The sequence below is a fragment of the Falco peregrinus genome, chromosome 4 (genome assembly GCF_023634155.1).
Source record: "Falco peregrinus isolate bFalPer1 chromosome 4, bFalPer1.pri, whole genome shotgun sequence".
Taxonomy (NCBI): domain Eukaryota; kingdom Metazoa; phylum Chordata; class Aves; order Falconiformes; family Falconidae; genus Falco; species Falco peregrinus.
The window spans coordinates 31,695,770-31,711,383 of record NC_073724.1 but is presented as its reverse complement, the minus strand read 5'-3'; positions in this window follow the sequence as shown (position 1 = coordinate 31,711,383).

Sequence of the window (15,614 nt, the reverse complement as noted above, 5' to 3'; positions counted from 1 at the left end):
TGCATTGAGGCTCTGAGTTACCTCCTGGGTAGTGTTTTTTTACTCAGCTGCTGTTACATCAGTTTTGCTTTTGTCTTTATTCCTGGAAATGCTTTAGCCCAAGCACCTTAAACTCCAGAGACAGTACAAAATGCAAATCAGTCATGACCTGGGAATCATGCAAAAAATGCATCTGATGAATAAAATAATATAAGAAAAAGAGATAAATAAGAGGAAGTAACGGGTATGCTCTAAAGGCAGCTGCCTTCTCACTAGTAGGAAGCCAAATATTCATCTGTCTCTCGGGAAATCATCATTGCTAAGTACCAGAGATAAAGAGTACAGATTATTTTTGTGTTTTGTGTTATATAAAATGTTTATAATAGAGGTTTTGTTTAAAAGAGGAAGAAGAAAATGCAAAAACTGCTCAGCTATTACCTTCACCAACTCAACCTTAACGTAATTGTAAAAGGCCTCATATCCAGACTCAAAACTTCCTCCAACTTCCATGTTTAATCTACACTGACTAGTATCTGTTACTGAATCAATCAATACTGCACAAGACAGGATGGCAAACATCACTCTAGTTCATCAGTGTCAGCTTGTAGAAAGTTCTTAGACAATATTTTCCTTCAATGCTAAGCCACATTTTCTTACTTTGTTGCGTCTGTCTTAGGCTCGCAAACATGTTAGATGGATCTTGTTCCTCTCACCAAATAAGAGGTACCTGTGGATGTTTCTCCACAAATATAACTCAGATGAAAGTGCTTCCAGCAGTAATAAAATAATTTCTACAATAAAAGTACTAGAAATAAGCTAGCTGTGACTTTGTTACACAAGTAATATGCCAGTATGCTAAAGATGGTGTCATCACAAGCTTTATTGTGGGTAACACTGGAGCTCATTTTGACACATGGGGAGAAGACCCATTTTTAGTCTCTGTGGAAATGTTTCAGCCTACAAATAATTTATAAAGGAGAGGGCATTGTACACTGAAAGTTGGTTTATTTGCTTTCATAAGTGAACTCTCAGAGGGCCTGGGTTTAGGAATGCTAGGCAGCACTGAGAATTCTGTCCAAAAATTAAAAGCAGATGGTGCATAGCCAGTTTTGTTCTATGGAATTTTTCTGTCTATACACAAAAAGTTGGTTAGTTTCTTTTCTAAATGTCTTTTTTTAAAAAAATATTCATAGACAGGGCTGCACTTCTGATCTCTTGGTCTACAAGAAGCATTGCAATATCTCATCATTACCTTTACTCTGTCCCAAAACCTCATTTTTTGATATATGAAGAGGCAAAGAAGAAAACAAGAGAGCTTCTCTCAGTGGCCATTCAGAGAACATGCTATGAGCTCTCTGTGTTAAGGAGATGCTCAAAGCAAGCATTATCCAAAAAAAGAAAGGAGGCTTCTAGGATCATGGTTTCCTACTAAAACTCCTGCCTGTCTAACAGGATATGAAACAGCTCCTCTGCTTTGTACAGGGCCAGTTGGAAGCAAGCACTCCTGGATCCTACAGTGCTACATCACCCCAAAGCATAGACTGCAACTAGCTACCATAACCTTGCACATCTCCTTTCTAGTGTTCGCTGACCAGCTGTAACTATCAGACCTGTGTATTAAGTATGAGACGTATCTGGCTACGCCAACTAGTGCAGCGATTTGTAGCATGCAAAGATGAGCATGTGAAGGACTCCCAAGCCAGCTAGAGCTTTGAGGAGGATCTACATATATCATCTCCTTAAAGTGAGCTCCCCAAAACAGACTTAAAGACTTTTCAGCTAGAGAAAGGGAAAAAAGAAATAAAGCTGCATTTTGTTAGAGCAGAAGTGTGAGGTTTTTTAACAGAAAACCCCCTCAAAGCCACTGTCTTAGAGTGCAAATGGAGTGGTAATCCAGTCTCTCCCTGTCCATGGTATCTCTGCTTATAGGACTAGTTTTCATCAAACGCAGTGACTCTCTGGGGTGCCCCAGGTTCTGCACAGCCCCTCAGTCCCCAGTAAGTTTCATTTCTGTTATTTCTGAGGTCTAGCTGCTCATTGCACCTCTTCACTGTGCTGGCCTCCCTGCAGGAGCCCAGGTCTGGGCTCTGACCCCCTTGGCTGCCAGCCCTGCTCTTTCTTCCCCTGATGGGGCTCCCACATCCCTCTCCCCACTTTCCAGGATGTTCTATAGAAAACCAGTTATTTATTTAACCATTACAAATTGGTATCAAAAAGTATGAATAAACACATCAAGTGCACTGGGTATCACAAATCCATATTTGCCTGCAAAAGAATCCAGGACAGACAAGGAAAACACATCTGTTTTCAGTCACACTTTCACTGTCAACTTGGAGTCCATACCTCCACTGGAAAACAGCTAGGGTTAATAGATCAGAAAGAGAAAACTACTTCCCAAAGATTACTAATGCATGATGACAAAATGATGTTATCATGGTTCCTGCTTTATCCTTCATCCTAGTATGCCTTATAACCTGGCTCTGCTCTTCTGTGAGCAACATTCAAGCTTAGTGTCCTTATCTCTCCACACTCAGCAGTCAGAAAAAATACATACTTGTATTAAAGCCATCACTTGGGCTTGGTATAAAATGCAGTCATAATAGAAATCCATTAAATTTTCCCACTAAATAATAGAAACCAGTTAAATATTTCCATCAAATAATCCTGTCTTACTCAGGAAACCTGTTAAACATGTAGCAACTGTAATTGTTAGAAGGAATGAACAGACACCTCTTTTTCCTTTTTTTGCCCCCTTTTTTGTCACAGTACCCTCAGATTCATTTAAAGCACCAGGAAAATTAAATAATGAGTTTCATTTAGAACTATAAAAACCTTACACTGAGTTATTCATCACAGAAAAATGGATTGTTTGAATTTATTTGTCTGACATCTATATGTACTATGTGTCTTCTGGAAACTATAAAGCTGTCAATGTATTATTTATGGAAACAAGAGGCCAGAAATAGGTGCACGTGGTTTCAGACAACTGTGGTGTCTGTGCAAACACTCATTTCCTCCAATTGACACTTATTGCATTGAATACAATATAATGATGCAAAATTACAATATTCCAAAGGCTGGAAATCAATACTATGTCTCTAACACAGGTAGAGTGCTAATGTTGTTAAAGCACTGTATTTCATGCAAAGCGTGGTATTTCCTCCCAGAGATGTCAGCCTTTCTAAGATCATAATACTTAAGTGATGCCAAGACAGTTACTGTAGGGTCTTTTCAATTAACCCTTTAATTTTGCAAACTAGAAATTGCAGAAGCTTTCTGATTTTTCCTGGCTGTCACAAGAGATGAGAGAATAGTTTGCAACAGGCAGCTCCCAGATGCATTCCCACCTCTTTGTTTCAATTGCAGATACACCTGTATGTAAAGTGTGTGGTTTCTTCCCAAACACATTTATCATAAACGACTGATTCACCAACAGTGCTTCTACAAATCATAGCTATCTGCTGCGTGTTCTCTGTAAGATTACACTGGTTTGGGCCACAAATGAATCAGTATGTAAGGCTGGCAGCACATGGTGGTGAATGCCTTTGTAGCCTGGGTCCCTGTTTAAGATACATTCTGCTCCCGAGCAAACTCATGCAGGTCTGTCGTGCCCTGCTCAGGTACAAAGCAAGCAGGAATGGCTCTCTCAAGTGAGAGAGGATTCAAGATATGAAGTAACAGTTTCACAACATGACTCCCCAAACCAGCCAAATCCGACCTGAAATGTGTTATCTTACCCTTAACAGAACCAGGGCTATGAAAGGGAAGACTGCAGTGTACAGCCTTATATTTAGACAAGAACATAAGAGCACCTTGCAGGTTCTTGTCCCTTCTGGCCACAGTTAAAACAACTTAGATGAGGCAAAAGTACTGTCTGAAAATTTTTTCTAGGCCCTGCGTTTACACTGCCCCATAATTAATTTACCTGTACTGGAGCAAGCCTTGCAGCTATCTCTAAGATGGGAAAAATCTCACTTGCCTCCTCAGCAGCAGGGAAGCTAAAACCTAACAAAGACACACCAACAAACCAACACAAGTCATAAGAACATAAAGATGAACTGGACCTCACCTACCCTGCTCCTGAGAGCAGCTTGTGCAAAGTGCTTAGGCAAGAAGTATAAGAAAAGAGTGACTTCCTCCACGTCCTTCTCCTGGCTCAGTGTGCAGCTGTAAGGTAGGTGAAGCCAATATAAACCAGAACACCACGCTGCTCCCCAACAACATAGTCGTGCCCACCCATTTGTCCAGGCATTGACACGTACCAGCACAACGAGATGACAAAAAAGTAAGGCTACGACTAAGATATTAATTGGGCTTTTATTTCAGAGACTTGAAACAGTTCATCACAACAGGGTTGTGGGACAGGGACAGATGGACATCTGGCTTTGGATGGGGCAAGACCATAGCAGTGCTAGTCAATGGATTTACGTGGGACTGTGGGTTTTGCCTTTTCTCAGCCAGAGGCTGTAGCTACAACTCCCAACTGACATCTTTCCATATACCTGTTTTGCAATCACTATTTGGACCCATCTATATTTTTTGCCCCCACAAATACCAGTGAGTTCCAAGACTAATTCTGCCTTAAATGAAAGTCCATATCTGAAACATGCTGCCTGATGACACCTCTCTTCTATCAACGCTCTCCCTTCCTACCTGAAGCATATCAGGCTATTTAATCTTTCCTTGTACGGGAGCTGCTCTATACCCCAGCAATCCTTACCACCTTATATATGTAACACATATAGTATAGATTATCAAAAGAGAGCACTATAATGTTTTTATAATTTTATTACACTTCTTTTTAAAATGCAGGGAGTGAATGCTCAGACCTCCGCAAACATACTCAGGATGCAGATGAACTATCATTATACACAATGACATCAAAGGCAAAACAGTAAACATCACATTTTTTCCCCTATAATAGTTCCTAATGCTCTGTCTGCTTTTTTGAACAGTGCTGAGCACACAGCCAACATGTTTATAGAACAATTTCCAGTGACTCCAGGCTCTCGGTCTTGCATGGAAATGCTGATTTAGATCTTCTCACTGTGGATGTATACCTACAATAGGTATTCCCGTGTGTTTTACTGCGCATTTGTAGATAAATACAAATTTCATGTCATCATCTGTATATTAAAATATAGATGTGAGTATACATGTGCATATTATGCATGCAGACACACACTTTAATTATATAATGTATAATTATTTATTACTGTATTTAACAGTAAAGGCCTCAGCACAGATACCTAAGGAATTCCATTGTTACCTTCCTCCCTTGTGAAATTTGACCAGTTATTCCTACTTCCCATTTCTTAAACAGTTACTAATATGCAGAGAACCTTTTCCCTGTCCTACCACAACTTAATTTCTTTAAGAACCTTCAGCAAAGGACATTATCAAAAAGTTTTTTGGCAATCAACTGGATCACTTTTCCTGTTTATTCAGAGGTTATAAAACAGCTCTAATAGATTTGCAAGGTACTACTCTCCTTTCAAAAGCTGTGTCGGTTCTTCCTCATCATGTACTTACCCTTTTGTCTGTTAGTCCTAGAGTAGCTTCAACAGCTCACACATTACCAAATTTATAGATTGTCTGAAGCCTTCCGAATTCCCCATTCCGCTGAAATCCTTTTAAAAAGTTGCATATATATTTGACATTTCACTCATATCTAGTACCACAACTGATTTAATCAATAGACTCCCTAGCATAGCTGGAAGTTTCCATTTTCATATTTATGTTCCCTTAGGGCTTCCAAGTAGACAGCACCTGGTTGTCGTAATTTGTCTGCATTCACTCCACCTATTTCTTCTAAAGCTTATTCTTTTGACACCTAAATTTGAGAAAGTTCTGTTTTAAACTCTGATCCATGTAACACAAAGCCCTCTGGTTTCAATGTCTTCTTGGTAGTGTCACTCACTGAGAAGAATTGGTTTAATTTTTCTGCATTTTTGCCCTGTGAGAACTCCTATTAAACCATGAGCATCTATTGGCCCCACAGCTTTTCTGGCAGGCTTCCTAATGTTTGACAAATAAGTATATTTTTAATTTTTATGCCTTTAGAAAATTGTTCCCCAAAGTATTTTTTTCCTGCCTTATTAATTTTACATTAACTTGTTTATGTTCTTTTTCCATTTGAATGTGATGTTCATTTTAGGTCTTTTAACCCCAACTAATCCCCCTTACTCTGATGTTTAACTTTGAAGACTTATTTATAGTTCTTCTCCAAGTTTTCTCTTTCCATAACTGAAATGCATTTATTCTGAGGTTCCAGTATATTATATTTAAGCAATCTCCATGTCACACCACAAACATTTTCCTTTCTTTTGCCTGTTCCTTTTCATTTCTTGGAAGTAGTTTCTTGATTTTTATGTAGTTCTGCATTGTTGCAGGCTAAATCTGAGCGCATTGCAATAAATTATTGTATCATGACTATTTAGCAGTAACTTTCTAAATTCAATCCTGGATTAGGAAAATTCAAGACGTGTTTTTCCTGATGTTGTTCCAATGACTGCTTTAAGACCCGCCTTTCCAGGGTCTAAAAACTATTCTCCACAGAACACACCTCATCATGACATTCACCCTTCTCTCTTGGGACTACCCACAATGTTAGTCTTTTCTGTCAGTGTGATCTCTGCCATCTCCATGAGGATGTCTTTGTCACTGTCACAAAACCGGGCAAAATTTCAGAGGACAATTTCAATCCTTTGTGTTAATTCTCAATGGACGTAGCTTGTTTACTGTATTCAATTATAAGTAGTCTAGAGCCAGGACTAAACCTCACATCTACTAATTCCAAGCTTTTCTTTAGTCAGCACATTTCTCTTCACATTCATTTCTGTCCTTAACAATTTGACTTTCAACAACAGCACGCAGATGAATAATCAGCAGTATGAATTTAATGTTCAGTTGCGGAGGTTCCCTGCCAGCAACTGGGATTTCAGGAGAAGGAGGGGGCTTTACCAGTCTTGTGGCTACTTCCCTAGAAATGGCCCTGAAGCATTCTGTGTCAACAAAACCCTTACAAAACAATAATGTGTACAAAACTTTCATGCTGTGAGCTTCAGCCATCAGTTCAGTGCTGGTTTGAGGTCCTAGTCCTCTAGTCTGAAGGACCATGAGAATCAGATATCTGAGACGATGCTTTATAGTGTAAAGCTTAGTCCTTTATTTTGACCGCAGCACAGCAAGGAAATGTCTGACCTTGCTCTGTGCTGCTTTGATGCCTCACCCTCTGCAAGGCAGCTCTGCTGTATGGGTCACGGGGCTCCTCCAAACACGGAGACCAAGTACTGATGCCTACTCCAGCCTCTCAAGGGAGGGAGGGAGGGAGAAAGCAGGGAAAGAGGAGCGAAGGTAGTTTGGTTCCTTACTTTTTCAGACACAAAAGGAAGCACAAAGTGGGGAGTCTACCTTCACTGCATTGTCGGTTTTGCACTGCAGGATAGCATGCAGAGAGCTGAGCCCATAAAAGGCACTACCATTGGTTGCATCTGGCATAAAGATTTCTAAAGGGATAACACACAACTTTCTTTGCTGCCATAATCTATTGCTGCCATAATCTAAGACACAACGTTTTCTTTTTTCCCAAGAATGAATTGTGGGAGAAATTGATTGCCTTTCTTGTTGTATGCAAAAGGGCAGAATTATAGGAAACCAACATATGACTTGCAGCACCAACACAGACACAGCCCACATCGACACAGTCTAAGAAGCTGCAGTAACGAGGCAAGATCAGTTTGGGTGATCTAGATTAACAGTTGAACGTAGAAGTACTAACACACATTAAGGTTAAGGCGTTTTCCTTCTGCATGGAATTTGAGTTATAAACGGAGCTAACATCACAGAGAAAATAAGCCTGGGGCCATTTTCCTATGAAACAATGAAAAATGTGAAATATAACTTCAAATAATGGTTATTTTACTCGAGGACCTGCATAGCCATACTGTGCACTGAATGTTGCTGATTAATTAATGAAGTCCATCTGATGATGTCTCCCTGTGAAGGACGTACAATCTATATTTCAAATTACTTTTGAAAATTTAATCATCAGAAAGTAGAATTTGCTCATTAGTTAGTAATATTATATTAACTTCCTCTGTCTGTCCCCAAATAGGATGGGTAAAGACTAATTAATTAAAAGCATGCTACAGAATATGTGCAGTCCCACTGGTGGCATAAAAAGTAGAAAAGGAAGCTATAAATCCAGGATGTTAAATGTGCAGCAATGTGTTAGAGATGGACAGCCCGTCACTAACACAGATACTTTATACAAAATAATAAGAAATTACTTCAAAATATACAGTCTAAATGCAGATGTTCTTCATCCTAGCTCCAACATGAAATTTCTCTGTGATAGTTTTTTTCTAGAACAATATGGCAGTTGAGTCTTTAAAACCTTCGAAAGAGATATTTCTGTTCTTGCCCTGAAACCAGTTAAGGCAATTTTACTGGCTAATAGAAAAATCTCATGAAAAGTACAACATATTTTGCATTGCCCACAAACATCTGTGGAAATATCCTAACTGGAATCATCACTCTTAACTCTAGCAGTCACCATCTGTCTAGCAAATGTGCAGAGCACTTTCTCAGGAATAGACTGTGGTATTTAGCTACAAATTGCAATAAGCATCGTAGTCACGGTGTCCTGCAGGAGGGAGTAGAAGTGCTCTCCTGTCTCACTAGATGTGCCAGTTGCCCTGGAGGTGATGTCTATGTCCTTGACTCTTAATGCAGGAGGAAGTTAAGCCTGCCCTATGCAAGTGGCCAGCTTACTGAAAACAGGGAACTGCCATCTCCGTGACTTGCTCCCAGGAAGCATAGCCTTTGCAACCCTGAAAAAAAAGGACTGTCCCACCACTGAATGGAGGAGTATCTGCTCTGGTGAAGGGTAAAGGCTAACCACGATCCAAATTAATTAAGGTTAATTAAAACCTATACTGAACATAGATGCTTTATGCAATTAATCACATCATAAAATACATTTACATATATATGATTAAAGTTCCTCAACATAAATCTAGTTAGTAGCACAGAAATAATATAATTTTCAACATTTCTACTTTTTGAGACACTCGAAAGCAACCAAATTTAATTTCACTTTACAGCAATTCACATTTGGCAAACTTGCAGGGCAGCGTAAGAAATTCAGATCACCACAGGAAATATATCTAAACTCTGATAGGAACCAATAGCATTTATATGAATAGTTACAGTACATAAACCAGAAAATTAAAAGGCAAATATTTTTCCATTGTGATTTATTCTGTTACTTGAATACTGATTTGTATAGAATGTAATGAGGCTACAGATACTTGAAGCTTATTTTGCTCAAAGACCAATATCATGTATGTTAGTCCAATGACAAGTTCTTACATTTTTCTTTTTGTATTCATACCATGCCTCATTCCTCTTAAAAAAAACCAGCATACACATTTTTTTCTTCATTTGTGCTCTTTACAAATTTTCTGTCAGCCATACCTATCATAGAGAGAATATCTTTCCTTCCCAGCCACAGTATGGGTTTTTTAATCGTCGCTGATTCTTCTACCCTGACACTAAACACATGTACCTTAATTTGCATATTAAAATCACTGTCACAGTCAATCATCAGGTGTTTAATAAACTCATAATAGTTGACATGGGTATTTTTCTCTCCTGACTGCTGTGTAACATAAATGATCTTATAAACTTCCCATTTGCTCCTCATAGCATATCCCTCTCCTGGAGAGCAATTTAACTGCATTTTAAGGAAGCAGACCCCCAAAGAAGATTTATTTCTGAAGGAAGACAGAATGTACATAAAATTCATCTAAAGGAGTAGCTGGATGTCAGTCAAGTCACGATAGAGTTCTCCCTGACTCCCACACAGTCCTGTGTCTCCTTTGCATTGCAAGGTCAAAGACAGCTGCATGCTGACTAATCTCCATGAGTTCAGTGATGGGCAGTCATTTCTGATTCTCCAGAATAATAATTTTTAACCAACAGGTTTTTCCCCCACCCCCTGGCTCTGAATGCCAAAATAAATTTCCTGAACACAGCAAGAATAGAATCAAGTCCAGAAGCAGCTTTAAGTTCATGGGTCTCAAAAATCTTCAGCCACAGTCATGCTCACTTCACTACTGTGCTCCTTCATTAAAATTCCTCCTTTTAGAAATGCACTGCCATTTTGAAATATCTCTCTGATCCAGTTCTGTTTCCATCATTTTCTATTTTTCTGTGAAAATTCATGACTTTTTTTATTTTTCATCATCAAATATTTGTCAGGTTTTTATTTGTGCAGACTTACATACATTAGTATTTCTTTCTAAAATCTTTTATAATAAAAATATTAATGTCCAAAATTATGAGACAAACATCAATTTTTACCTCTTTCAGTGACTAGCCAGCTTCAATCTCATTCTCAGAACTGCCTACATAAAAATCTTTTCAAGATCCACACACATTTTCTACTACGGTGAATTGATTTTAAATATAGGATAGAGAAGATTTCTGCAGGTATTCATTAGCTGACACTGTCTGATTCATCTCTTTGGAACTGCTACTTACAGTTTCTACAGTTTCTAATAAACTAGTGCTTAATAACCAAGTACCTGCTTTTCCCTGTGTCCCAAAAGATTACTTCTTTATCTTGTGATTTTGCTGTTTCAGTCTCAAATGACGTCTCTTTTTCACTTTCTAGTTGGTTAACAGAGCTGGTCCCAAGTAACACAACATACATTCTATTAAATGTTTTATTGTCACATCTTTTGCTGATTATCTGGGCTGGCAAACCTGATATTTTAAGCTGCCCTTATAACAAGACTGCTGCAGACACCTCACCTGAGTCTTTTCTGTATCATCAATGTACTGTTGGAGGACCACATACAGAAGATGTCAAACCCCCCTCTAACAACATGCATGCAATACTCCCAAGTGCAAAGACATTTTATGCACAGAATTGGGTTGTGTGAGAAGAAGTTCCCCTTGCCAGGATGAATTCTGTAGCTTGACTTGATCTCCCCTGTGACTACCATTTCCAGCAAACGAGCTTTCCTCCACTCACTTCTACCATAGCATGATCTAATCCCACTCTCTTGCCTGCCCATTAAAAACAGAAAGGTAAAGAATAATTGCTTTCACAAAAAAATAAAAACAAAAGGAATACGTCACATAACAGCACATTAATTATAAGATCCATTTATTTTAATAAAATTACTTTCAAAAGCACTTACCACTATCACCCCATCTTAATCCAGCACGGCCTATTGTCAGTATTCATACTGTTACTGGTCTAATTTAAATAGTAAATTTTGTAGAGCAGAAAATTTTCTGCTTATGTAGCTATGTGAATAAATATCACATACTTCTGCTATACTGAGGGCTAGCCTGTGCTTGACTCCTACAAACACCTGAAGAGAGAGGGATAGAAGGCCAGTCTGCTATCATGAATCTCTGAATTCTGTGTGAAATGCTTTTCTTTGGGGTTTTTCCTGACATAGCACAAGCTCCTAGGTAAAAGAGGAGACCTGGCTAATTACCATATGATTGATTACTTAATGCTATGTAATGAGTTATCACAGTTTTTAGTGTTTCTTCATGTAATAATCAGATGATTTTGTGAGGCATCAGCCAATGCGATGCCACTGCAAGAGCTGGTAGAGTATAAGACCCTGCAGTTCCACAAAGACCAAATTATTTTTCAGGATTTGCAAAATGTCAGTGTCCACAAATCTATTACATTTACACAATGTTTTCATAAAAATGAGTACTAAACAAAAAAATACAGCCACGATTTAAAATAACAAAATCCAACAGCAGAGAAACTGCTGGTTTATCTCACATGCAGGATGGGCCATACGCTTATCAGTGCGGGTTACCTTAATGCTTTCACCGTACCTGTGCTGACCATTGTGCTGGGGGTTCAGTGTGAGAAGGCTAGCTCATAAGGATTTTATCAAGCAGCTGCAAAGTCCTGCTTGGCTGCACAAAGGACACAGATGATGAAGATTCCAAAAGGTACTTAAATCCCTGTTTCCCAAAACTGACTGGAAGGATTGCCTCACCTATCTCAGAGGTCACGGTCCCATCTTCAGGTGGCAGGTGGTAGAGCTTGGCTGACCAAGCAGGCATGACACCATTCCTGCTGGCCTCAGCATTTTGATGGGTACCTGACTCCCCAAGTCCCTTGAAAGCAGGATATACAGGAAAACAGCCTTCTACAACTTCACTTTCAGTTCTCCCTGTGTTGAGGTGTAAAGAAATTGCCTTGCAATGAAAAATGTCAATCTTCTGAAAATAACATGGGGGAAGGGTGTGGGTTTTCTTTTTCTTTTTTTTTTTTTTTTTTTTTTTTTTTAGTCTTCCTGATGATCTCCAAGGTAAACAATCAATCAATACTTCTCTTGGAACTGAAAAACCTTTTTTCGTCAGTTCTATTTTTAAATTCTTATATGACTTTAAAAAATGTGGTTTATCTTCCTAAGGCAGCAACTTGCTTTTGAAAACTACGTGAAATCAAGAGAATGCACCCAGCTAGCCACTTCTCTGATACTGACAAATTAACGTACTAGAACACATGAAAGAAGAAAACGTGGTAGATCAATTTTTTGCTCCCAATTCTGTGCTTGCTAAAGCAATTGAAATAAAACATCTATTAATCTTTAAAAAACATTGAATTTAATTACCCTGACTAATGTGAGCTTGTACCAAATGTTACAGATATGTTTTCCTTCATACAGTACAGAATGTTCTTCTTATTTTAAGTTTGTGTAACTAAACTCAAGTCCTTTGAGTAATTTCCTAGCTAATTTCCACTGTCAATTGGCATGAAAGCAGCTTCTCTGTAGTCATCCAATCACCTAGTTCAGTTTTCTTCACCCAAACAAGTACATGAAATGCAGTAGTTTGATGTTTCTCTTTGAAAGTCCAACAGAAGTACAGAGTAATTTGGATCAGCTTCCATGAGATCACTACAGTTTTTATTAGAAACTTTGCAAAATGTGCTCTTCCTCACTATCTGGATCTGACTTACCTTGTTGTTTTTCAGTTGATCTAGATTGGCTGGGGAAGGGTTGTAGAACACAATACTTGTATTCTGATAAGGTGTTGCAGGGTTGATCCATAGGCAACTTGAGCTCTCATGTCCAGTAACAGGTTGTAACAGGTGAGAATAGATCATCTTTGTTCCTACGTTGCCTGCAGCGGAGCTCCAGCAAGCCAGACTGGCTGCTGCTTCTGCCACCAAGAGTTGACTGGTAAGTACTGAGGGGCAACTAGTTCTGAAGAGGTACTTTGTGCAAGGACATCATCATTCAGAAACAGTAGTCTCCATCCTGACCCTTCCTGTTCCTCTGTCAATAGTGACAAAATGAGCCTAGTCTCCCAGGGCCCTCCCAGGACCCTCCTATTCCCTCAAATCCCCATTGTGGAACAGAGTAAATGAGGCTGGACTGCAAAGCAAAAACAACAGCTGTTTCCTGTCAGAAGAAGTAGAACAGAATGTTTTCTACTATTCAAGTTCTCAAGCAAAAAAAAGAAAAAAAAAATTGCAAGGGTGTAGGAGAAAAAAATTGAAGAATATTCAAACCCAGCGGTTACAGAATGCAGGAAAAAAGAAGAGGATAAAAACATAAATCACTTTGCACAGATAAGCATGAATATGCGAATCATTAAACTTTTTTGAAGTGAAGATGCAGTCAAAGTGGAAGGGATAAAGATTGTTGTTGCTTTATAATCTTGGCCCAATGGTACCGAGTCCAACTGGGATTCTGAGACTGTCCTATGGAGGGTCGACACATTTTTCTTCTTAAAGAACATGAAAGTCCTTTTAATCCAGTGCTGAGATATGGAATGCAAAATGTTAATGAAGTCCCTTGTTCATTAAACTTATCTTTGATCCAGTCTGAATTATGATTATTCTCTAACAACCATCGCAAACACAAAACAGAAACGAAGTCGAATATTGCTGTTAGCTCCCTCTCCATACTAAGAAGTGATCACTACTACTCATTACAAAGAAAATCCACATTGCCAAGAAAAGTCTAAAATTCTTTATTCATTATCTCCCACACTTACCTGTTTGCTAATGTACATCCATTAGCTTTCTTTCAGCAATAAGCTTCCTTGCCCGCTCAGTGAAGCAGTATGATTTTATAGTGTTTCTATCTTCCATTTTGCATTTGATTTTTTTTTTAATGGGCTCAATGGACCATTCTTAATTGCAGCTCAAAATTGTTGATTATGGCTCACATACATTCTGAAAGTAATACTAAACTCTGGTTCAGCATTGCTGGATTCAGGCACACAAATAGCTTGAAATAGAGTCACAGAAAAGGGAGAAGATTCTCCTTCTCAAAAATGCTGTGGTAATTTGCCAAGAACCACTACAGGTACAAATAAACCCGATGGGAAATAAATACAGTTAAAAATGGTAGGAAAGATTGATTCAAACTTCTTCAAGAAAAGTGCATGACAGCCACAAAAGGAAAAGCATTCATTAGAATGAAAAGGAACCACTTCATGTATGAATGAGAAGTTTTTGTTCAAGCAGCAATCACTCCTCACAACTATGTGCCATTTCCAGGAGAACATGACCGCTCAAGACAAGAAACAGCACCTGGACAAGGAAACAGTATATAGAGAAGAAATCTTCAGCCTGGAAAAACAAAATCAAAGAAGGATGTGCTAGAGGTCTACAAACCCATAATTTAAAAAGCAGGGGCAACAAGTAAAATGTCCAGAGGACAGGTCCCAGAAAAAGGAGGTAATTTTTTAATGATATGTAGTTCAACTTCAGAACTCATTGTGTCAGAGTATTGTGTACAGGAAAGTTTCCATTCAATAAACTTTTAGATACATGTTTGGGTGGAAAAAAATCCACAAGCAGTGGAAAAGACATTCTAGCTCAAGTGCCTAAGTCATGGGTGCCTGGAAGTTCAGCAGGCATACCCAGGGGAACACACTTGGGCTTTGCTCTTTCTCTATTGCCTGTTGGTTGCGGTTAAAGCCAGAGTACTTGGCTAGGTGGACCTCTGGTCTGAATCAGTGAGGCCATTCTTGCACTCAAATGACTTCATGCACTTTATTCTCCAACGAACTAAATGCTTACCTTCCTGTCCGTTGCTCAGACCTCTTATTTTCTACAAGTTTTATCATTGTGTAACTGTCAAAACATAGGATTAACCCATTTTCCACATTATATAGATAAAAAATGGATGTTCAGGTTTGTGTTTTATGAAGAGGAAGACCTAGCTGCACAATTCAAAATAGATATCAGGTAGCTTTTAAAAATTTAAATCCATTGGCGGAACAAGTAAGATCCCAGGATTTCTAAAAATACACTTAGTTTCTTTGGTGGATTGGCAACTGAAGGATTTTCACATATTAAGGAGACACAGATTAATTAATTGGCATGCAGGAAAGGGAGATTATAAGCACCAACCACAGCTAGGATAAGGGACACACAGACAAGAGTCGGAAATGCTACACCATTACTACAGCCATGGTCAGGATTTTGGAGGCCATAAGCACACTTCCATGCAGAGGAAGCCCCCAGCCACACAGCAAGAAACTGTATCTAAAAAGAGGCTTCACACCCCTTGCTCAGTGAGCAAGGCCAGTGAGATCCATGGCAATGTCACAGGAAAATACTGCAC